The following is a 26,105-nucleotide window of genomic DNA, read 5'->3' on the forward strand; positions in this document are numbered from 1 at the left end:
AGTTACGAAGGTTCAGTGAGTTATAGGAAAACTCAGAAAGTCAATTCAGTGAGATCCAGAATAAAATATATGAACAAATATGAGTTAGTTTCCAAAAAGATTGAAATGATAGAAAAACATCAAAAAAACTTTGGAGCTGAGGAAGTCAATGAAGGAGATGAAGAATGCAATAGAGAGGCTCTGCACTGGGGCAGACTAGATGGAAGAACAAACACGTGCCTTGGAAGATAGGAATTTTGAAACAACTCAGTCAGAAAAAAATGAAAGAACATAGAATTTTAAAAAGCAAAGAAAACCTGCATGAACTATGGAAATTCATTGAAAGACAAAGATCAGAATAATTGGGGTTCCAGAGGGACATAGGGGAAGAGAATCTATTTAAAGAAATAATAGCAGAGGAAACATAGGGAAAGAGACCTGGACATACTAGTCCAGGAGGCTAATAAATCACCCTATTAGCTTAATGAAAAAAAGATCTTCTCCAAGACACATTGTAACGAAATTATCAAAAATAAAAAATAATCCTAAATGCAGCCAAGGGGGAGGATAATGTAACCTACAAAGGAACCCTCCCTATTAAGCAATCTGTGGATTTTTCAGCAGAAATTCCATAGGTAGAGAGTGGAATGACATATTCAAAATGTTTAAAGATTAAAAATTGCCAGCCAAGAACATGTTATCTGGCAAAGTTATTCTTCAGATATGAAGGAGAAATAAAGACTTTCTCGACAGACAAAAGCTAAAGGAGTTCATCATCACTAAACCTGCTCACATGAAATGCTGAAAGGAGTTCTCAAAGCTGAAATGAAAAGACAATGACCAACATGAAAATGTATGAAAGGGTGCAGCACACTGGTATAGGTAAAAAAATGTAGTCAGATTTAGATAACTATTTTAACCACTCAATTACAAGTATAAAATTTAAAGGAAAATAGTAGGAAATATAACTATAGTACTATAAATTGTTGATGAATAAACAGCATAAAAAGAGGTAAATTGTGACATCAGTAATATAAGAGGGAAGAGTAAATGTTGGAGCCTTTATCAGTGACCAAAGATAAGTTGCCGCCAGCCTAAAATGAACTGTCTTATCTGTAAGATGTGTTAATGCAAGCCCTGTGATAAACACAAAGCAAAACCTAGAGTAGATTCACAAAAAACACAGAAAGGGAAACAGACCCTACTAACATGAAAAATAACCAATTTACAAAAGTAGGCAGAAACAGAAAAGGAAACAATGGAGATACAAAAAAAAAAAAAAAAAACCCACAAAACACAAACACAGAAACCAATTAATAAGTTGGCATTAGGGGATCCCTGGGTGACTCAGTGGTTTGGGGCCTTCCTTCAGCCCAGGGCATGATCCTGGGGTCCTGGGATCGACTCCCAGGTCGTGCTCCTTGCATAGAGCCTGCTTCTCCCTCTGCCTGTGTTTCTCTCTCTCTCTCTCTCTCTCTCTCTCTCTCTCTCTCATAAATGAATAAAATCTTTTAAAAAAATAAATAAGTTGGCATTAATGGTCCTTAATATCAATAATTACTCTAAATGTATTTGGATTGAATACACCAACTAAAGGCACAGAGTAGATGATGGATTAAAAAACAATAGCAACAACTATATGCCACCTACAAGAGACTCATGTAGATCTTAAGGACACACAGAATCAAAGACAAGAGAGGTGCCTGAGTGGCACAGCCGGTTAAAACTCTTGATTTCTGCTCAGGTCATGATCTGAGGGTTCTGGGATCAAGCCCCATGTCAGGCTCCCCCATCAGTGGAGAGTCCTTTCCCTCTCCCTCAATTACCCCCTCCTCCCCCACCTCCTGTAGGCATCTTCTCCCAGAGGCTGTTTCAATCTCTTTCTCTCTCTCTCTCTCTCAAATAAAATCTTAAAAAATAATAATAATAATAATAATCAAAGTCAAGATATGGGGATGCCTAGGTTGCTCAGGTGGTTGGGCGTCTGCTTTTGGCTCAGGTCATGATCCTGGGGTCCTAGGATCAAGTCCTAATTTGGGCTCCTTGCTCAGAGAAGAGTCTGCTTCTCCCTCTCCCACTCCGTCTGCTTCAAATGTGCTCTCTCTCGCTCTCTCTCGCTCTCTCTGTCAAATAGATAAATAGATCTTTAAAGAAAATTAACAAAGTCAAGGGATGGAAAAAAGATTTTCCATGTAAGTGGAAACTGAAAGAAATGTTAGCTATACTGATATCAGACAAAATAAACTTTAAGTCAAAATGGTTTCAAGCAGCAAAAATGGCTATTATATAATGATAAAGGGATCAATTCATTAACAAAATATAACAATCATAAAAATAGGGATCCCTGGGTGGCGCAGCAGTTTGGCGCCTGCCTTTGGCCCAGGGCACGATCCTGGAGACCCAGGATCGAATCCCACGTCGGGCTCCCGGTGCATGGGGCCTGCTTCTCCCTCTGCCTATGTCTCTGCCTCTCTCTCTCTCTGTGTGTGACTATCATAAATAAAAATTTAAAAATTAAATTAAATTTTAAAAAAACAATCATAAAAATATGTACACCTAATGTCAGAGCACCTAACTATACTAAGTGAATACTAACAGATATGAAAGGAGTAATAGAGATGATACAATAATAGTTGAGGACTTCAATATCCCACCTTCAACAATGGATAGATAATCCACACAGATCATCAACAAGGAAGAAATAGACTTGAACCAAACTGTAGACCAAATGGACCTAACACACAACTATAGAATATTCCATCTAACAGCAGCAGAGTACAGAGCCCAGAATTAAACCCCAGCATATATAGTCAACTAATACTTGATAAGGGAGCCAAGAACATCCAATGAGGAAAAGAAAGATAAGATAGTCTCTTGAACAAAAGGTGTTGAGAAAACTGATTAACCACCATATGCAGAAAAAGGATACTGGAACTATATTTTACATCACTCACTAAAATTAACTCCAAGTGGAAAAAAAAAGACTTAAGCAATAAGACCTCACCATAAGAACCCAGGAAAGAAGCTCTTCAACATTGCTCTTGCCAATGACTTTTTGAGTACATAACCAAAAGCACAAACAAAAGCAAAAATCAATGAATGAGATTACATCAAATTTTAAAGCTTCTACACTGCAAAGAAACAATTAACAACCAAAAAAAGGCAACCTACAGAATGGGAAAGAATATTTGCAAACCACATATCAGATAAGCAGTCAATAAACTAAATTTATAAAGAACTCCTACGGTGCACTAGCAACAAAAAAAAATCCAATCAAAAAAATGGAAAGAGAATTAAATATAGACATTTTTTCAAAAAAATATTCACATGGCTAAGAGGTACATGAAAAGGTGCTCGACATCACTAATCATAAGGGAAATAAATGCAAATCAAAACCACAATGAGTTATCACCACACACCTGTAAGAATGGTTATCATCAAGAAGAAAGGAGATAACAAATTGTAAGAATGTGGAGAAAAGAACCATTGTGGCCAGCCCAGGTGGCTCAGCGGTTTAGCACTGCCTTCAGCCCAGGACCTAATGCTGGAGACCCAGGATCAAGTCCCACGTCGGGCTCCCTGCATGGAGCCTGCTTCTCCCTCTGCCTGTGTCTCTGCCTCTGTGTGTGTGTGTGTGTGTGTGTGTGTGTGTGTTTCATGAATAAATAAAATCTTTTAAAAAAAATTGTGCACTATTGTTGGGAATGTAAATTGGTCTAGCCACTATGGAAAACAGTCTGAAGGTCCTTCAAGAAATTAAAAATAGTGCTCACTTTGGCAGCACATATACTAAAATTGGAACGATACAGAGAAGATTAGCATGGCCCCTGCACAAGGATGACACGCAAATTCGTGAAGTGTTCCATATTTTTTGATGGCAAAGAGGGAAACTGAGGAAAAAAGAGACAAACAATTTAAAGACCATGAAGATAGATTAAGGGAAATAAACGACAGCCTGAGGAAGAAAAACCTACGTTTAATTGGGGTTCCCGAGGGCGCCAAAAGGGACAGAGGGCCAGAATATGTATTTGAACAAATCATAGCTGAAAACTTTCCGAATCTGGGAAGGGAAACAGGCATTCAGATCCAGGAAATAGAGAGATCCCCCCCTAAAATCAACAAAAACCGTTCAACACCTCGACATTCAATAGTTAAGCTTGCAAATTCCAAAGATAAACAGAAGATCCTTAAAGCAGCAAGAGACAAGAAATCCCTGACTTTTATGGGGAGGAGTATTAGGGTAACAGCAGACCTCTCCACAGAGACCTGGCAGGCCAGAAAGGGCTGGCAGGATATATTCAGGGTCCTAAATGAGAAGAACATGCAACCAAGAATACTTTATCCAGCAAGGCTCTCATTCAAAATGGAAGGAGAGATAAAGAGCTTCCAAGACAGGCAGGAACTGAAAGAATATGTGACCTCCAAACCACCTCTGCAAGAAATTTTAAGGGGAATTCTTAAAATTCCCCTTTAAGAAGAAGTTCAGTGGAACAATCCACAAAAACAAGGACTGAATAGATATCATGATGACACTAAACTCATATCTGTCAATAGTAACTCTGAATGTGAACGGGCTTAATGACCCCATCAAAAGGCGCAGGGTTTCAGACTGGATAAAAAAGCAGGACCCATCTATTTGCTGTCTACAAGAGACTCATTTTAGACAGAAGAACACCTACAACCTGAAAATAAAAGGTTGGAGAACCATTTACCATTCGAATGGTCCTCAAAAGAAAGCGGGGTAGCCATCCTTATATCAGATAAACTAAAATTTACCCCGAAGACTGTAATGAGAGATGAAGAGGGACACTATATCATACTTAAAGGATCTATCCAACAAGAGGACTTAACAATCCTCAATATATATGCCCCGAATGTGGGAGCTGCCAAATATTTAAATCAATTAATAACCAAAGTGAAGAAATACTTAGATAATAATACACTTATACAGGATCCCTGGGTGGCGCAGTGGTTTGGCGCCTGCCTTTGGCCCAGGGCGCGATCCTGGAGCCCCAGGATTGAGTCCCACGTCAGGCTCCCGGTGCATGGAGCCTGCTTCTCCCTCTGCCTGTGTCTCTGCCTCTCTCTCTCTCTGTGACTATCATAAATAAATAAAAATTTAAAAAAATAATAATACACTTATACTTGGTGACTTCAATCTAGCTCTTTCTATACTCAATAGGTCTTCTAAGCACAACATCTCCAAAGAAACGAGAGCTTTAAATGATACACTGGACCAGATGGATATCACAGATATCTACAGAACTTTACACCCAAACTCAACTGAATACACATTCTTCTCAAGTGCACATGGAACTTTCTCCAGAATAGACCACATGCTGGGTCACAAATCGGGTCTGAACCGATACCAAAAGATTGGGATCGTCCTCTGCATATTCTCAGACCATAATGCCTTGAAATTAGAACTAAATCACAACAAGAAGTTTGGAAGGACCTCAAACACGTGGAGGTTAAGGACCATCCTGCTAAAAGATGAAAGGGTCAACCAGGAAATTAAGGAAGAATTAAAAAGATTCATGGAAACTAATGAGAATGAAGATACAACCATTCAAAATCTTTGGGATGCAACAAAAGCATTCCTAAAGGGGAAATACATCGCAATACAAGCATCCATTCAACAACTGGAAAGAACTCAAATACAAAAGCTAACCTTACACATAAAGGAGCTAGAGAAAAAACAGCAAATAGATCCTACACCCAGCAGAAGAAGAGAGTTAATTAAGATTCAAGCAGAACTCAACGAAATCGAGACCAGAAGAACTGTGGAACAGATCAACAAAACCAGGAGTTGGCTCTTTTAAAGAATTAATAAGATAGATAAACCATTAGCCAGCCTTATTAAAAAGAAGAGAGAGAAGACTCAAATTAATAAAATCATGAATGAGAAAGGAGAGATCACTACCAACAACAAGGAAATACAATTTTAAAAACATATTATGAACAGCTCTACGTCAATAAATTAGGCAATCTAGAAGAAATGGACGCATTCCTGGAAAGCCACAAACTACCAAAACTGGAACAGGAAGAAATAGAAAACCTGAACAGGCCAATAACCAGGGAGGAAATTGAAGCAGTCATCAAAAGCCTCCCGAGACACAAAAGTCCAGGGCCAGATGGCTTCCCAGGGGAATTCTATCAAACATTTAAAGAAGAAGCCATACCTATTCTACTAAAGCTGTTTGGAAAGATAGAAAGAGATGGAGTACTTCCAAATTCGTTCTATGAGGCCAGCATCACCTTAATTCCAAAACCAGACAAAGACCCCACCAAAAAGTAGAATTACAGACCAATATCCCTGATGAACATGGATGCAAAAATTCTCAACAAGATACTAGCCAATAGGATCCAACAGTACATTAAGAAAATTATTCACCACGACCAAGTAGGATTTATCCCCAGGACACAAGGCTGGTTCAACACTCGTAAAACAATCAATGTGATTCATCATATCAGCAAGAGAAAAACCAAGAACCATATGATCCTCTCATTAGATGCAGAGAAAGCATTTGACAAAATACAGCATCCATTCCTGATCAAAACTCTTCAGAGTGTAGGGATAGAGGGAACATTCCTCAACATCTTAAAAGCCATCTATGAAAAGCCCACAGCAAATATCATTCTCAATGGGGAAGCACTGGGGGCCTTTCCCCTAAGATCAGGAACAAGACAGGGATGTCCACTCTCACCACTGCTGTTCAACATAGTACTGGAAGTCCTCGCCTCAGCAATCAGACAACAAAAAGACATTAAAGGCATTCAAATTGGCAAAGAAGAAGTCAAACTCTCCCTCTTCGCCGATGACATGATACTCTACATAGAAAACCCAAAAGCCTCCACCCCAAGATTGCTAGAACTCACACAGCAATTTGGTAGCGTGGCAGGATACAAAGTCAATGCCTAGAAATCAATAGCATTTCTATACACTAACAATGAGACTGAAGAAAGAGAGATTAAGGAGTCAATCCCATTTACGATTGCACCCAAAAGCATCAGATACCTAGGAATAAACCTAACCAAAGAGGTAAAGGATCTATACCCTAAAAACTATAGAACACTTCTGAAAGAAATTGAGGAAGACACAAAAAGATGGAAAAATATTCCATGCTCATGGACTGGCAGAATTAATATTGTGAAAATGTCAATGTTACCCAGGGCAATTTACACGTTTAATGCAATCCCTATCAAAATACCATGGAATTTCTTCAGAGAGTTAGAACACATTATTTTAAGATTTGTGTGGAATCGGGATCCCTGGGTGGCGCAGAGGTTTGGCGCCTGCCTTTGGCCCAGGGCGCAATCCTGGAGACCCAGGATCAAATCCCACGTCGGGCTCCTGGTGCATAGAGCTTGCTTCTCCCTCTGCCCCCCTCTCTCTCTCAATCTCTCTCTCTCTCTCTCTCTCTGTGTGTGTGTGTGTGTGTGTGTGTGTGTGTGTGTGACTATCATAAATAAATTTAAAAATTTAAAAAAAAAAAAAGATTTGTGTGGAATCAGAAAAGACCCTGAATAGCCAGGGGAATTTTAAAAAAGAAAACCATATCTGGGGGCATCACAATGCCAGATTTCAGGTTGTACTACAAAGCTGTGGTCATCAAGACAGTGTGGTACTGGCACAAAACAGACACATAGATCAATGGAACAGAATAGAGAACCCAGAAGTAGACCCTGAACTTTATGGTCAACTAATATTCGATAAAGGAGGAAAGACTATCCACTGGAAGAAAGACAGTCTCTTCAATAAATGGTGCTGGGAAAATTGGACATCCACATGCAGAAGAATGAAACTAGACCACTCTCTTTCACCATACACAAAGATAAACTCAAAATGGATGAAAGATCTTTTTTTTTTTAAGATTTTATTTATTTATTTATTTATTTATTTATTTATTTATTTATTTATTTATAGAGACACAGAGAATGAGAGGCAGAGACAGGCAGAGGGAGAAGCAGGCTCCATGCAGAGAGCCTGATGTGGGACTCGATCCAGGGTCTCCAGGATCATGCCCTGGGCTGCAGGCGGCACTAAACTGCTGCGCCACCAGGTGTGCCCTGGATGAAAGATCTTAATGTGAGACAAGATTCCATCAAAATCCTAGAGGAGAACACAGGCAATACCCTTTTTGAACTCGGCCACAGTAACTTCTTGCAAGATACATCCACGAAGGCAAAAGAAACAAAAGCAAAAATGAACTATTGGGACTTCATCAAGATAAGAAGCTTTTGCACAGCAAAGGATACAGTCACCAAAACTAAAATACAACCTACAGAATGGGAGAAGATATTTGCAAATGACGTATCAGATAAAGGGCTAGTTTCCAAGATCTATAAAGAACTTATTAAACTCAACACCAAAGAAACAAACAATCCAATCATCAAATGGGCAAAAGACATGAACAGAAATCTCACAGAGGAAGGCATAGACATGGCCAACATGCACATGAGAAAATGCTCTGCATCACTTGCCATCAGGGAAATACAAATCCAAACCACAATGAGATACCACCTCACACCAGTGAGAATGGGGAAAATTAATAAGGCAGGAAGCCACAAATGTTGGAGAGGATGCAGAGAAAAGGGAACGCTCTTGCACCGTTGGTGGGAATGTGAACTGGTGCAGCCACTCTGGAAAACTGTGTGGAGGTTCCTCAAAGAGTTAAAAATAGACCTGCCCTACGACGCAACAATTGCACTGTTGGGGATTTACCCCAAAGATTCAGATGCAATGAAACGCCGAGACACCTGCACCCCGATGTTTATAGTAGCAATGTCCACAATAGCCAAACTGTGGAAGGAGCCTCGGTGTCCATCGAAAGATGAATGGATAAAGAAGATGTGGTTTATGTATACAGTGGAATATTACTCAGCCATTAGAAACGACAAATACCCACCATTTGCTTCAACGTGGATGGAACTGGAGGGTATTATGCTGAGTGAAGTAAGTCAATCGGCAAAGGACAAACATTGTATGTTCTCATTCATTTGGGGAATATAAATAATAGTGAAAGGGAATATAAGGGAAGGGAGAAGAAATGTGTGGGAAATATCAGAAAGGGAGACAGAACATAAAGACTCCTCACTCTGGGAAATGAACTAGGGGTGGTGGAAGGGGAGGAGGGTGGGTGGTGGGGGTGAATGGGTGACAGGCACTGAGGGGGGCACTTGACGGGATGAGCACTGGGTGTTATTCTGTATGTTGGTAAATTGAACACCAATAAAAAATAAATTTATTATAAAAAAAGAAATTAAAAATAGCACTACCATGTGATCTAGCATTCTAGGTATACATCCAAATGAAATGAAAACCCGTTATCGAAGAGATACATGCACTTCTATATTTATTTCAGTGCTATTTACAATAGTCAAGATATGAAAACAACCCAAGTATCTATCAATCAATGAATAGATAAAAGAAATTGTGTGTGTGTATCCGTGTGTATACACACACACACAGTGGAATACTATTCAGCTCTAAGAATAAAGGAAATTCTGCGTTTGAGGGCACCATGGTAAGAGAAAGAAGTTAACACAAAAAACAAAAATTGCATGATATCCTTTATGTATGGAATCCAAATAAATTATAAGAAAATAAAAAGAAAGCAGATAAATAAGTCATGGAGGCCTAATACACAGTACAGAGATTACAAACATATAAACATTAAACTTGACAAGAAACTAAATTTTTAATTGTTCTCACCACTAGAAGAAATGATAATGATAATAGTCACCTGGGTGGCTCAGTCAGTTAAGCATCTGATTATGGCTCAGGTCATGATCCCAGGTCCTGGGATGGAGCCCTGTCTGGCTCCCTGCTTAGTGGAGTCAGCTTCTCCCTCTCCCCGCACCCTCCCCCACACACCCCTGCTCGTGCTCTCTCTTGGTATCTCTCTTTCTCTCTCTCAAATGAATAAATAAAATCTCTAAAAAAAAAAAAGAGAAAGAAATTATAATAACGTAATAAATAGGGATATTAGCTAGCACTGCAATGGCAGTTGTATTGCAATATAAATGTATCAAACCAATGTCCTTACACCTTAAACTTATGCTATATTATGTGTCATTTATATCTCAGTTTTTTTAGTAAGTAAATAAATAAATAAATACAACCTGGTATCCTGGAAAATAAAAAGGATATTAGTAGGAAAACTAGGGTAAAATTTGGATAAATTCTATAGTTAATTTTACTATACCAATATTATTTTAATAAATTAAATATATGTATATTAATAATATATATATATAATTTTAATATATGGACAGTGGTTGTGAAACATATTAATACCAGGACAAGCTGGGATAGGGTAGACAGAAATTCTCTGTACTATCTTTGCAACCGTTTTGTAAAACTAAATTTATTTCAGGATAAAAAGTTAAAAAAAAAAAAAATCCAGACCTAAAAAAAAAAAAAAACAAACAAACCCAGACCTGATAGCAGTGTCCATTTAGGGGGAGTCCAGCAGGGGTAGCAAGGAGGCTTTTCTGCTTTGGGGTTCATGAAGTCTTGGCCTGGCAGTGCATCTATAATGCTAATCTCTTCTGCATAGTGTTTTGGATTTTATTAAATGATTTCACATCCTTAAACTAACCTAATGTTTTCCATCAAGAGAAAGGATAGACAAGGAAGGTGCTTACTGTGTAGGGAATGAAAATGAACTTCTCCCAGGACTTTCAGATAAAATGAGTAAATCCCACATTGAATGCTTGGGACATCTATAGAGACCAAGGTGTGGACTCGAAAGGAAACTGATCTTGAAGAAGACTGTGACATCATTAATTAACACACGCTAAGGAAAGAATCTGACAGGGGTGGCAGCCAAGTCCAGAAAACAGATACCGAAACACCATGAATCTGTCAGCATGTGTGCAGGAGGATGCAGAAGGAAGGAGGCCCCTAGTTGCTTCCGAGTCCAAATGGTAGGTACAGAGAAATTCTCTCAGCCCTGCTGTGCTCTTTAGCCATCCTACATGATGAGGACTCCTGGCGCACACTGTGCACTGCTCTCTGGGATTGTATTATAGAGCACTTATTGTTTAAAGGCAGTAAATCTACTTGCCTCTTGAAGACAATGAGGTCTAGAATGAATATGCAAGAGGGTGACTTCTATTTCCCCTTTTGGTAATTGCCCTGGGTAGGAAAACCTATTTTTTCTATTTAATATAATAATCTCAAGCAAAATATTAGGCTACATAGTTTTGTTTTATTGAAGTACAATTAACATACAATGTTGTATTAGTTTCAGGTGTACAACAAGTTGTTTTGAACTGGGTACATAACTTTATCTCATTCAACATTTGCTGAATATCTGCTATATGCTAGACACAAAGCTAAGTGCAAGTGACAATACCCCCATCAGTGTCACACATACTCCAGTGTGGAAATACCACATAATACAGATTTAAGCTGATAAATGGGTTGACAGTGTTTCATTTGAGATATGAACAAGTGCTTTAAAACACAGAAGAGGGATTATTTCCTTTGCAGGGAGGAGTGGAAAAAGTAGATGGTGCCATCCAACCTGAGCCTTAAAATCTAAGAGAGAAGATGAACATTTTGGAAAATGGGTCCATATATAAAATGGCTCAGAAATAAAAACAGAGGGATCCCTGAATGGCTCAGCAGTTTAGCACCTGCCTTTGGCCCAGGGCATGATCCTGGAGTCCCTGGATTGAGTCCCACATTGGGCTCCCCACAGGGAGCGTGCTTCTCCCTCTGCCTATGTAGCTGCCTCTCTCTCTCTCTCTCTCTCTCTCTCTGTGTGTGTGTGTGTGTCTCATAAATACATAAATAAAATATTTAAAAAAAAAAAAAAGAAGAGAAGAGAAAAAAGAAAGAAAAACAGAGTGGGCCTGCCTTGGTTGTAACTCACAGTTCCAGGCCCTGGGGAACCAGTGATGTCTTGTTCCCAGTTTCAGGGGAGCTTTTGTGCTCTGAGATTCAGTCTTAAGGTGCTCCTTTAACACATCTGAGTTACATTCACACCCTTCTTCATTTTCCTCAGTGTGCACATATGCTGCTAATTTGGGATTTTCCTGTTTCCAGCAGCACACTGTGTCCAGAAACAACATTTCTTCCAGCTGACCTAGTCCATGGGACCCAGTCCACCCCTAGGTGCTCTCACACTGTTCTCATTGCCCTGGCTTTTCCTGCCCTTTGCCCTTGACCAAGATAGCCCAGTGCATCCTGGTTTGGAAGGCTTCCATCAGGGGAGTGGCTATGGTCCAATTCTCTTTCCTCACAGAGATATCCTCCTTGTATATTATAGCTGATATGGTCTCATGAACTTGAACACACAGGGCAAAGGAAGAGTGATATTGCTGTGACATCTGAGCTGCAGACCGTGTATGGCCATGTGCACATACTTATCTCTGCTCCTGGGATGGACACACCTTGTGGAAGAAACATGGGATTCACCTTGTTTATGGTGAAAATAAATCTCCATTGGAGAAGTGAATTAAGGATGGATAAATAAACAGGATAACCCTATGCACATCCCTCTGGCTGGAAAAGTTTAGTAACATGAAAACCTCCCCTGGTGGGGGGGCGGGGGGGGCTTCTTCTCTTTGCTCAAGAGTTCTGGATCCCAGGAAGGCACCAGTGAGAATTGATATCAGACATCTTATCTTGGACTCTCCCATACTACCTGATCTCAGAGCAAGAGTTTGAAAAACCAAGTACTTCTCTCTTAAGCTGAATAGAAGTGAGGCTGTAAGGAATTGGGAGACTAGGACAGAGCAGGGCCGAGTGTCTGGAGAGAGGGTGAGGAGAGAGGAGGAGGAAGAAGGTTGTAGGAAAGCAGGAAAGAGGGAGCTCCCCCATCACCTGCCCTGGGGCCATTCCTCATAGAAAATCCCACCCTGGAGCCTGGAATATTTTCTGCAGGGCTATGAGAACAAGCAACGTGGCTTGTGCCATTGTCTGACAGACCAATGCCAGGGCAGCCCAAGATCACTGGGATCATTTAGTCTGCAGGATCCATTAGGGCCATCAGCAGGAGGGGACAGAAAATTTTGTGGCAAGTGGCTAAGGGGTGTGGCTTGACTACAGCTTCAGCAACAGCCCTAGGACAGGGAGGAGACACCTGGGAGACTGGAAGATACGGAGGGAGGGGCAGGGCAACACAGATCTGGGTGGCCCTCATGCCTGCCCCTCAGGAGTTTCTAATACACTGATTCTCAACCTTGAATGCTCATTGGAATCTCCTGGAACTTTACAAAATCCTGATACTCAGGTTCCACCATCTCCTCCAAATTTGGATTTAAATTGGTCTGGCTTATGGCATCAGGGTTAAGATGCTCCAGGGGAGGAGACTGGAAGGGAATGGAGAGATTTTTGTCACTTCAGAGGAGACAGCTGGAAGGACCCTGTAGAGCACAGCTTCTCTAGTGAAGCAACAGACCAAGAGGGAGAGGATTAGTTACAAATACAGGGCCACAGCTTTTATCTCAAATACTTTCCAGGTCAAGTACTTTTCTCACTTACCGTCCTTCCTCCACTTACAGTCACATGGCCTTGGTCAGATCTCATTTCCTTCACCTGTAAAATGGGTGTTGTCATCTATTCTACTTATTTCCTATTATTGCCATGAAGATCAGGGTTGATGAAGATGTAAGTCTAAGGGAGGAAGGACAAGAAATAGAAGAGATGTGTTTTAAGGTTAGGACTTGAGAGGAAATTGTCTAAATGACAGTGGTGGGATAGAAATTGATATTTTAAAAAAAAGAAATTGATATTTTAAAAATGGATTTTCAGAGCCTTCTAAGCTATGTTTTCTTGCCCAAGGGGCTGCTGTCGTGAGGTCCCTAGTCAGGATGCATCTCCCTAGATGGAGTCAAATCCTGTCTTATTTGTCCTCTAGGGAGCCAATGTCATGAATCTTTATGCTCTCCCTCTACCCCCAGAGGCCACCTAGTCCAGATCTAATGTATCTCTAGTTCATAGTCAATTGTTGCTGGAGCAGCCCGTGTGGCTTAGCGGTTTAGCGACACCTTCAGCCCAGGGCATGATCCTGGAGACCCAGGATTGAGTCCCACGTCAGGCTCCCTGCATGGAGCCTGCTTCTCCCTCTGCCTGAATCTCTGCCTCTCTCTCCTTCTGTGTCTCTCATGAATAAATAAATTTTTAAAATCTTTTTTTAAAAATTGTCTTTAAAAAGAAAAAAAAATAATTGTTGCTAGATGAATGAGTACATGAAATTAGAAACAACCAGTATGTAATTGTGACTAAAAGGAAGGAGAATTATAGGAAAAATAATGAGAGGGAGTGTGGAAGTAAAAATTTGATTTTTGCCTTGGAGGAGAGACAAGCATTTTTATGTCTCTGGAGGAGAAGGCAGAAAGAGGGAACTGTCTGATGTAAAGTGGAATAATTAAAAATGCAAATCCCTTGAGCCCATTTTAAATGAAAAATCTGGGCAGCCTGGGTGGCTCAGCGGTTTGGCACCACCTACAGCCCAGGACCTGATCCTGGAGTCCCGGAATCGAGTCCCACGTTAGGCTCTCTGCATGGAGCCTGCTTCTCCCTCTGCCTGTGTCTCTGTCCCTCTCTCTCTCTCTCTCTCTCTTTCTCTCTCTCTCTCTCTCTCAGTGTCTCTCATGAATAAATAAATAAAATGTTAAAAAAAATCCCATTGAAGAGTTAAAATATTTGACACCTAAAAATTCTGGTTCCCAGTTAGCTTATTTTTCTATCAGTTTATGAACTTTTATACTATATTGCAAATCCTTTTTATCCATGTTCGTGTAAACTGAGCTCATTGAGTAGAGGGGAGTAGATCTTGATCCGTATTATATCCCAGTGCCGAATACAAAATAAAGGCCACATAATTAATGAATAAATGTATGTATTGATTTTCTTTCTAGGTGATATGGATGCCCTGGAGAAGCATCCTCATCCAATAAAGGGGTAAGAACAAAACAATGAAAAAAAGAGGACACATGCAGGTAGAGGAGTGTGTCAATGCCAAGTGAAAATTTACCAGCTTCATGGGACATCTGGGTGGCTCAGCGGTTGACCATCTGCCTTCAGCTCAGGGCGTGATCCCAGAGTCTTGGAATCGAGTCCCACATCAGGCTCCCTACATGGAGCCTGCTTCTCTCTTTGCCTCTCTGTATGTGTCTCTCATGAATAAGTAAATAAAATATTTTTTAAAAAATTTGTCAGCTTCATGACTTCATGATTAGAAGAGAAGGAGGAGGAGCAAATATAATCTTTTTTTTTTTTTTCTGCTTCCTCATTGTCCTTGTCTACATACTGGTATATTTTCCAGAGCTATAAGCATAATTGGATATTTTGTTTTTCAGAATGCTATTTTGAATGACTCCTTCCCCTACCTGATATTCTTCATATTTTTTCTGTTAGCTGTAGAATATTCCATCCAATTAATGTACTACAACTTACCTCACTGTTTTGACTTTCCCTATTATTGGGCATTTAGGTGGTTGAATTTCTGTTACTATAGAGAATGCTCTGGTGAAAAGCCTCATACCTAGGGATTGCCTTCCTTGTGAATTAGCTCCTTCACCTAAATTACAATGAATGAAATTATTAGGTCAAGGTGTGCACAGTTTTAGAGTTCTTAGCACATAGTATCAAGTTCCTGTTTTATATCCACTGTCAGAAAGGTATGAGCACATCAGTTTAATTGCAAACTCTGGCACCAGTATCACTATTACCTTCTTTGCCAAGTTAATAGATATAAAAATATATCTCATTGTTTATTTGAGTTTTGTTATGTCCTGAATATTTTCCCATTTGCTCATTACCAGCATTTCATTCTATTTGTGTCACTTGCTCATAGGGCAAATTTATGATATTTTTATATATCAGAGTAAACTCTTATATATTATGCATAATAATCCATTTCTGGGGACACCTGGGTGGCTCAGCGGTTGAGCATCTTGCCTTCGGCTCAAGGCGTGATCCTGGGGTCCAGGATCCAGTCCCATATCGGGCTCCCTGCGGGAAGCCTGCTTCTCCCTCTGCCTGTGTCTCTGCCTCTCTCTCTCTGTCTCTCATGAATAAATAAATAAAATCTTTAAAAAATAATAATCCGGGTGCCTGAGTTTTGAACTGCTTTGCTGAGTGTAGGGTACGCGTCCTCTGCGAGGTCGCCTGGATGCAGCTCGCCATGGCCATACCCTCCCTTGAGGAGCTTGACTCCTTCAAGTATAGCAACCTGCAGAACTTGGCCAAGAATCTGGGCCTCCGGGCTGACCTGAGGGCAGACAAGTTGTTAAAAGCCTTGAAAGCCTACCTTAAAGACGAGCAAAAAAACTGAGAGTCAGAATGGAAGTCCAACTTCTGCATCCTCTTGGGATGCGACTGAGATGCAGATCAGCAGCCAGGAACAAGCTAAGAGGGAGCCAGTTGGCCACATCACCAAAACAAGGAGAAGGTTGCAAGAACCCTGACTCCCAGCAGGATCGTTCAGAGATGAAAATAAGTGATCACACTGAATTCCAGAATCAAGAGAAGCAGGAAAACCAGGATCTCAGAACTGTTGGAGAAGTTCCTTCACCACTAGATGAGAACCAAGGAGAGGAGAATGCAGTTTCCACAGGAAAAAGAAGAATAAATGATAATAAAGATTCAAAGGTACCTGCAGAAAGAAAGAAGCCTCTCTACGCAGATAGGTTTTCCAAACCTGGAAAAAGTAAAAGAACTATAAGCACTACTCCAAACTTTAAGAAGCTTCATGAGGCTCGTTTTAAGGAAATGAAGACCATTGATCAATATATTGAGAGGAAAAAGAAACATTTTGAAGAACACAACTAATTTAATGAACTGAAGAAGCAGCTGGTCACCAAAGAAGTGGTGGTGACTCCAGTTCCTCTCCCTGGAAGGCTCCCTGAGGCTCGAACTCCCTCCAGCCAGCGCTGCTCACAGGGCCAGCCCCTGGGCCCTACAGGCCAGAGCACCTTGTGTGGGAAAAGGTCCGCCAAGCGTTCCATTCTATTGGCAACTAAAATGAATGTCAGGTTTTCAGCTGCTACCAAAGATAATGAACATAAGCGTTCACTGACCAAGACTCCAGCCAGAAAGTCTCCACATGTGACCGCATGTGGGAGTACTCCAAAAGGCCAGGCTGTGCTGGGAACATGCAAGTTAAAGACAGCAAAGGGGAATTCTGCTTCTGTTGTTACCCCATTCAGGCCAACAACGGAGGCAGCACAGACTCCAGTCTCCAACAAGAAACTGGTGTTTGATTTCAAAGCAAGTCTGTCTTGTCCCCTCAACCATGAGCCACACAAAGGCAAACTGAAACCATGGGGTTAACCTAAAGAAAATAATTCTCTCAAGCAACATGTCAACAGAGTTAGCTTCCACAAGAAAACTTACAAACAAACTCCTCTCCAGACCGGGAGGAACAACGGAAGTAACATGAACAAAGACGAAAGGAGAAGAAAGCAAAGGTTTTGGGAGCTCGAAGAGGCCTCATTATGGCTGAAGATTAATTTTTTAGCATCCCGTAAATATTACTTCATTCTGAACCCTTTCTTTAATGTAAATATTTTTCTGTCTTCCTCACTTGAGTCAAGACTTCCTTCTGCTGTTTGTTGTTCACTATGTAGTGTTGGTGGGTTCTTCACATGCTGCATCTCTGAAAAGACTTTATTAACCTTAACGCTCACAAATCCTTTGAAATGGTTTTTACGTAAGTGTCTGTACAATTCAGTTTTCTGAGACTCATCCTATATATAACCTTGACCTAGATTTTTAATGTCCAGTTTCCTCTGCTGAATCCTCTTCTAGACAGACAGAAGCATTTACCTGACGGTAGGTAATTCTACAAGCTTCAGTAGAACTTGGACCAATAAAAAGCTGAGACAGCCCCCCCTTCCTCCTCTAGAGAACCACGTAGTCTTACTGAAATGGGGAGCCATACACGTTGGTACTGGCATATTCTACCTATGTGATGTGTTTTATTACCTATGCAGGTCTGCTCAGATCACTTGATGTAATCACCATCTATCACTGAATACATTCTTAAAAACTCAAATAATAATAATAATAATAATCCACTTCTCTAACATTTAAAACAAATATTTTTCCTGCTTTTTAAAATTTGACTGTGACTAGTTTGTTCTTATATAGAAGTTAGGTATGAGCTTTCCATTCATGAATTTTCAAAGATTCATTCAGATACTATATCTAAACCTGTAAAAACTCTCAATTTACTTCGTAAAGTATATGACCACTGAGTTATATAATAAAGTTGTAATTTTTAAGTATACATCTTGAGTATAACTTGATGTTTCCCCAAACTGGTAACCCTGTGGCAGTTTAGGAATCTATATGTGAGAGATTTGCAGAGCAGTGTTGTTCAAAGGGAAGACAGGCTCCTTGTCTTGAAACTGTTGTGCCCAAGATTGCGAATCCGAGAAACCTCCAAGGAGCCGACACCAGTGCAAACACACAAGGGTTTATTTACAAGCTCGAGCTTGGGTCCAAGTATACCCGGCATAGCAGAGCAGGGACTTGGACCCCGAGGTGGGTTTCAGCTTAGTTTTAAGGACTGGTCTAGGGGACCTCCAGAAGGGGTGGAGCAATTCCTCAAGTTCTGTTTACATTTTGATATGGGGCCTTCAAGGGCATTGAGCTCTGTTCTCATTCTAATAGGGGCTTCCTGCCCTTGGCTTGGGCTGTTTTTATTCTAATATGGGGCTTTCTAGGACGTTAAGCTGTAAACTGTTTTCTTCCTGTAACTGAAGTAAGGTAAAGTTCAGCTCTTATTCACAGGGGCCTGGGATGGCTGTACTTGTGATAACGCTGAACTTAAAGTGGAATGGCCTTAATTTTCTCAGCCTCCACAAAACTACATTGCAGCATTATAGCAAGCACATTGTTTGGCTTTTTAACTGTTATTCAAGTATAATTAACACACAGTGTTTGTTATATTAGTTTCAGGTGTACAAGATGACTAACAATTCCATACATTCTCAGTGCTCATCAAGGGAAGTGTACACTTAATCCCTTTTTTCCGGCAGCCTGGGTTGCCCAGCGGTTTAGCGTAGCCTTCAGCCCAGGGCGTGATCCTGGAGACCGGGAATCGAGTCCCACACTGGGTTCCCAGCATGAAGCCTACTTCTCTCTCTGCCTATGTCTCTGCCTCTCTGTGTGTGTGTGTCTCTCACGAATAAATAAATAAAATCTTAAGAAAAAAAAAATCCGTTTTTTCTTTTTCACCCATCCCCCTATCCATCTCCCCTCTAGCAACCACAATTTGTTCTTTAGAGTCTGGCTTTTTTTGTCTGTTTTTTTCTGTCTATTCATTTGGTTTGTTTATTAAGCTCCACACCTGAGTTAAATCATGTGATATTTGTCTTTCTCAGACTGATTTATTTCACTTAGCAAAATACCCTCTAGATCCATCCAATTGTTGCAAATGGCAAGATTTCATTCTCTGTTATGGCCGGGTCATATTCCATTGTGTATATATACCACATCTTCTTTATCCATTCATGTCTCGGTGGGCACTTAGGTTGCTTCCATATCTTGGCTATTGTACATAATGCTGCAATAAACATAGAGGTGCATAAAGCTCTTCAAATTAGTGTTTTCATATCCTTTATGTAAATACCCAGTAGTGGAATTACTGGATCATATGATAGTTCTATTTTTAATTTTTTGAGGAACCTCCATACACTTTTCCACAGTGACTGCACCATATTGCATTCCCACCAACAGTGCACGAAGGTTTCTTTTTCTCCTCACCAACACTTGTTTCTCATTTTTGTCATTCTGTCAGGTGTAAAGTGATATCTCCTTGTGGTTTTAATTTGCATTTCCCTGATAGTGATGTTGAGCATCTTTTCATGTGTCTAGCCATTTGCATGTCTTCTTTGTAAAAATGCCTATTTAGGCCTTCTGTCTATTTTTAATTGGATTATTTGTGTCTTTGGTGTTGAATTATATAAGTTCTTTTTATATTTTGGATATTACCACCATATCAAATATGTCTTCTCCCCTTTAGGTTGCGTTTTTGTTTTGTTAATGATTTCTTTCACTGTGCAAAAGTTTTCTATTTTGATGTAGTCTCCACAGCTTAATTTTGCTTTTGTTTCCCTTGACAGAGGGGAACATATCTAGAAAAATGTTTTCATGGCCAATGTCAAAGAAATTACCACCTATGTGTTCTAAGAATTTTATGGTTTCAGGCCTCACATTTAGGTCTTTAATTCATTTTGAGTTTATTTTTGTACATGGTGAAAGTGGTCCCATTTCATTCTTTGCAGTAGCTGTCCAGCTTTCCCAACACCATTTGTTGAAGAGATTGTCTTTTTCCCACTGCATATTCTTGCTTCCTTTCATGTAGATGAATTGACCCTAAAAGTAGGGGTTTATTTCTGGGTTCTCTATTCTGTTCCATTGATTCATCTGTCTATTTTTGTGCCAGGACCATGCTGTTTTGATTAATACAGCTTTGTGGTATATCTTGAAATCTGGAATTGTGATACCTCTAGCTTTGTTTTTCTTTTTCAAGATTTCTTTGGCTGTTCAGGGTCTTAAGTGTACCATTTGATGAGTTTTGACAAACACGTACACCTATGAAACATAAATTTCTATCAAGACACAGGACATCACCATTATGCCAAAATGTTGCTTCATGCCTCTTTCCATCAAACCCTGTCCCTAATACCTGCCCTCATCCCAAAGGCAACTGCTGTTTTCAGTCTTTTATTTTTTTTTTTAATTTTTATTTATTTATGAGAGAGAGAGAGAGAGAGAGAGGCAGAGACACAGGCAGAGGGAGAAGCAGGCTCCATGCACCGGGAGCCCGATGTGGGATTCGATCCCGGGTCTCCAGGATCGCGCCCTGGGCCAAAGGCAGGCGCCAAACCGCTGCGCCAGCCAGGGATCCCTGTCTTCAGTCTTTTGAATCATAGTTTACTTACCAATTCCAGAACTTAATATCAGTGGAATCATACAACATGTACTCTTTGGGATAAGAATTCTTTCACTCAGCATAATGTTTTTGAGATTCCTCCCTGTTGTTTCAAGAATGAGCAAGTTTTCTTCTCCCTTTTATTGCTGAGCTGTATCCCATGGCATGAATATACCACAGGTGTTTATTGATTCTCCTGTTGTTAGACACCTGAGCTGTGTTCAGCTGTCTTTTCTGAGCAAAGCTGCTATGAATTCAGAGTTGTTTTATTTTGCTTTTATTATAAAGAATAAGGCTATGCACTTTCATTCTTTAACAGTTGTTAATTCATTTTTAATGACATATATTTACACATGCCCTTTGTTTAATAATTTCTTATAATTTCTAACTTTTTAAAAACATTTAAAAAAATTTTAAAGAGTAAAAGTTTTCTTTATAACATTCTTACTTGTAGTTTGGCATTAAACTATTTTCATAATTTTTATTTTGGCGGTGCTGGCCAATCCTTAAAAAACTAGTTTAAAATAGAGGTTCTAGGGATCCCTGGGTGGCGCAGTGGTTTAGCGCTTGCCTTTGGCTCAGGGCGCGATCCTGGAGACCAGGGATCGAATCCCACGTCCGGCTCCCAGTGCATGGAGCCTGCTTCTCCCTCTGCCTGTGTCTCTGCCTCTCTCTCTCTCTCTCTGTGTGACTATCATAAATAAAAAAATAAATAAATAAATAAAAATAAAATAAAATAAAATAAAATAAAATAAAATAAAATAAAATAGAGGTTCTAAGGACACCTGGGTGACTCAGTGGCTTAGCACCTGCCTTCAGCCCAGGGCCTGATCCTGGAGTCCCACCCACATTGGGCTCCCTGCATGGAGCCTGCGTCTCTCTCTCTGTCTGTGTCTCTCATGAATAAATAAAATCTTTTAAAAAAATAAAATAAAAAGTAAAGGTTCTATTTTATAATATATTCTAAAATAATCTGAAAGGGCTAATGATATCTATTTTAAGCAAATTTTGTTCTATTTGGAAATTTAACACCATTACCACAGGAACACACACACAACTTGATAGAGACAAAATAAGTGGTTTAACTTTGATTTGATTTAATTTTTCTTAAAGAGTTTATTTATTGATTCACAAGAGACATACAGAGAGAGGCAGAGACATAGGCAGGGGGAGAAGTAGGCTCCCTATAGGGAGCCTGATGTGAGACTCGATCCCAGGACCCCGGGATCACAACCTGAGCCAAAGGCAGACACTAAACCACTGAGCCACCCAGGTGTCCCTTAATTTTTATTTTTATTTTTTTTATTTTTTTTTTAAAGATTTTATTTATTTATTCATGATAGACATAGAGAGAGAGAGAGAGAGGCAGAGACAGAAGCAGACTCCATGCCGGAAGCACAATGCAGGACTCGATCCCGGGACTCCAGGATCACACCCTGGGCCAAAGGCAGGTGCCAAACCGCTGAGCCACTCAGGATCCCCTAATTTTTTTTTAAGGTTTTATTTATTCATGATAGACATAGAGAGAGAGAGAGAGAGGCAGAGACACAGGCAGAGGGAGAAGCAGGCTCCATGCAAGGAGCCCGATGTGGGACTCAATCCCAGAACTCCAGGATCGCGCCCTGAGCCAAAGGCAGGCACCAAACCGCTGAGCCACCGAGGGATCCCCGGGACCCCCTAATTTTTATTTTAAATTTATGTATAAGTTCTAGGCAATCACTACGTTCATAGCTAAGAGCCTTTTATGAAATTCTAAATTTGAGTAAAATATCAAGTAGGCAAAAATACATGTTTTTTAAAGATTTTTATTTTATTTATTCATGAGAGAGACATAGACATAGAAAAGCATCAGGGAGCCTGATGTAAGATTCATCCCTGGACCACGATCATGCCCTGAGCCAAAAGGCAGACACTCTACCGCTGAGCCACCCAGGCGTTCCAAAAATACATTTTTTTCAAAGTTTCATTTCCCCTAAGATAATAGTCAGTGAAATATTATATTTCAGAGCTCAGGTTAAAATACTGCTTTGGGATCATCTCACATGTGAGCAAGACAATATTTTTCTAAACCTGGCCCTTTCTCTATCTTGGCAGGATTTGAAGAGCTCTAATTAACTGAAGCATTCTAAACTATACAGAGATTATAGTTTTGGGAGGATAGAGCCAAAAGCCTTCTATCAAAGGCCCTATTCAGAAGGAAAGTAGAAAGAAAATGAAATGGTTGCTAGTCTGTTGTATATTAGGGTATGATCAGAGAGAAATGTGGCAGTTGTCCTCCAGAAGACAACAAATCCAGACTCCAGGTAGCAGGGTATCCATGTGGGAACTCTTAGTAATCCGGCAGCGTGTTAGGAAAAAATCCAGTTTTCCTCATGCATCTCCTTTTTTTTTTTTTTTTTTTTTTTTGGTATATTTTTTAATTGGAGCTTGATTTGCCAACATATTCATGCATCTCCTTTCCTCTCACACTACTACCACACTCAAAACACTTCTGACATCAGCTTTGTGACGGTTTTCCCCCACCAAACTATTATCTGCAACACCAGCTGGGTGACCTACAATTTAGTTCTGATGCTACCTACCTGAAGATAGTGTCTGAGCCCCCAGGTTAAAGGCTTAGTCCCATAAGAGTGCATGGGCCTCCACTCTGGAAACCCATCACAAGTTCTAGATCCTTAGCTTACCCACAATTTCTGTCTGACTTGGCTACAAATCAGTCTCATCAGGATCCTCTCCTCAGCTTCAATTAGTTTGCTAGTGTGGTTCACAGAACTCAGGGAAACCTACTTACCATTTTATGAAAAGAGATGATAAAGGATCCAGATAAAGAGCCATATGAAAAGATACCTAAACTGAGGAAAAAATAATAAAGCCCCTTCCCTTCCACCAAGGCAGTTGTGCAAGACAACACTGATTCTCCTCAGAACCCAACCCTACCTCCCCTCTTTGCTTCCAGGCCTCTAACTAGACTCAAGTTCTAGCAGATCCTGAAAAGTGAGGTACAAAGTATGACCCAGGGGCAGGTGCACTACACTCCAAAAGAATTACTTGAGTTTTCTAATTTATACAAGCAGAATATGTGTGGGAATGGATATTAAGAGTGTGAGATAAGAATGGAAGGAGCAGGGGCAGCCCTGATGGCTCAGTGGGTTTAGTGCCGCCTTCAGTCCAGGGTGTGATCCTGGAGACCCGGGATGGAGTCCCACATCAGGCTCCCTGCATGGAGCCTGCTTCTCCCTCTGCCTGTGTCTCTGCCTCTCTCTCTCTCTCTCTCTTTCTGTGACTATCATAAATAAATAAATTTAAAAAAAAATTTTTTTAAAAAGGCTCTAATAGTTTGTTTAGTTGGCTGAGACACAGGCCAAAAGATCATCCATCATGAGTGAACTGGAAATGTTTGACCTCCCTTGCTTTAATGCAGTGTAAAGGATTCGAGAGGCTTAAGGGAATTGGAATGCTAGAGTGAATTGGTCATTTAAAACAACCTCAGTCAGTCAGTTATGTCCAGATGACATAACTTTCACCAACATTGTGAGAAATTAATTCCTAGGGAGGCCTAGCATCCTTGAAGAGCTCTGTGGTTGTTCTTCTCTGTAGGCCAGACCTTACTGTGGAACTGCAGTCACTCAATTGAGAAACCTAAATGTGGGGAAGGTGATTGGATCACAGGGTGACAGGAGCCATGTGATGGCACTCACCACCCCAAACAAAGTGCATATGGTTACTATAATGGACAACAGAGTCAAAGCAGCAATCAAAATCGTCTGACTTACTCAGACTTATGGCATTACCTAGTTTATCATGGAATTCCTGGAAGCAAGAGATAGGAAGCCTACCAAACTCTTACTTGATCTGGATAAGCAGAAAAGTTTTAGATCATGTTAACATAAATCTAATTTGAGTAATGAAAATAGAATCATGGACCCTCAATCAATTTCAATCAATTCTCAGAGTTGAGACAGTTTAGGGACCAAGAACCCTTTGAATGAAAGTCCTTGAGGAAGGACTGTGGTACACTACCAAAAATTCATACTGCTAATCTTTTTCCAGCCTTCATCAAGAGATCTACATACAGCCTTTTACCAGCATAGCTGTACATTGAAGAAAAAGAAATAATCTGATCTTTTAGAGACTCCTGGATACTGGCTCCAACTGACTCCAAATCCAGGGGACCTGGAATGTCACTGTGGCCCTGCAGTCAGTATAGGCTTGTAAAGGTCAGGTGATCAATGGAGTTTTAGCTCAGGTCCATTTAAAATGGGTCCAGTGAGTCTCTGAACCCATTCTGTGGTTATTTCCCCATTTCCAGAGCTTATAATTGGAGTAGACATACTTAGACCTAGCAGAATCCCCACCTTGGTTTCTTGAATTGTGGAGTAAGGACTACTATAATGGGAAAGGCCAAGTGAAAATCATCAGAACAGCCTCTACCTAGAAAAATAATAAATCAAATGCAATACTGCATCCTTGGAGGGATTATGGAGACTAGTGCCAAGGACATGAAAGATACAAGACTGGTGATGTCACACATCCCTATTCAATTTTCCTATTTGGATGGTATAGAAAACACATGGTCTTAGAGAATGACAGTGGATTACAATAATCTTAACCAGCCAGTGACTCCAACTGTTGTTGCTGCACCATCTACTCATGCTCTCTGACACAGATAATCCTGTTCTTGGACTTTGGACTCAGACTTATACCACCAGATTGCCAGTTCCTCAGGGCTTCAGACCCAAATTAAATTATATCACCAGCTTTCCTGGTTCCCCAGTGTGCAGAGAATACATCATGGGTCTTCTTAGCCTCCATAATCACATAACTCAATTCCTATAATACATCTCCTCTTATAATTACACATCTCTATATTTTTGTCTCTATCTCTAAATCTAAATCCTACTGGTCCTATTTCCCTGGAGAACCCTGACTAATAAGCTTAATAATTCTACATTCGGAAATCTACACAAAGAAAATTATCCCAAACATAGAGAACCAGTATGAAGGAAGATATTCATTATAGTATTTATATAGCTTTACCACAGGGACATTTTGGAAACTTGACTATAAACCTAATTCTCGGATTGTGTTCTAAAAATAGCAACACATAAATACAATGCCCACAAGCTAAAACTTGAGACCAAAAATGAGATACTTACATTCTTTGAATTGTTAAATTTTAAAGAATGGATTGTTATACCCATTTTTCTTTTTCTTCCCACCTGG

General features: G+C 40.2%; 1 non-coding gene and 1 pseudogene across 1 annotated transcript; both read left to right on the top strand.

Moving 5' to 3' along the window:
• The first annotated feature begins 3,744 nt into the window (after window positions 1–3,744).
• On the top strand, window positions 3,745–3,851 carry LOC112927126 (U6 spliceosomal RNA). The gene has a single exon (XR_003236468.2). It is a non-coding gene; the product is annotated as a U6 spliceosomal RNA (small nuclear RNA).
• Window positions 3,852–16,124: 12,273 nt separating this feature from the next.
• On the top strand, window positions 16,125–17,452 carry LOC112926972 (nucleolar and spindle-associated protein 1 pseudogene; annotated as a pseudogene).
• Window positions 17,453–26,105: the final 8,653 nt, after the last annotated feature.

This window comes from Vulpes vulpes, chromosome 11, assembly GCF_048418805.1.
Source record: "Vulpes vulpes isolate BD-2025 chromosome 11, VulVul3, whole genome shotgun sequence".
In the NCBI taxonomy this organism is placed as follows: domain Eukaryota; kingdom Metazoa; phylum Chordata; class Mammalia; order Carnivora; family Canidae; genus Vulpes; species Vulpes vulpes.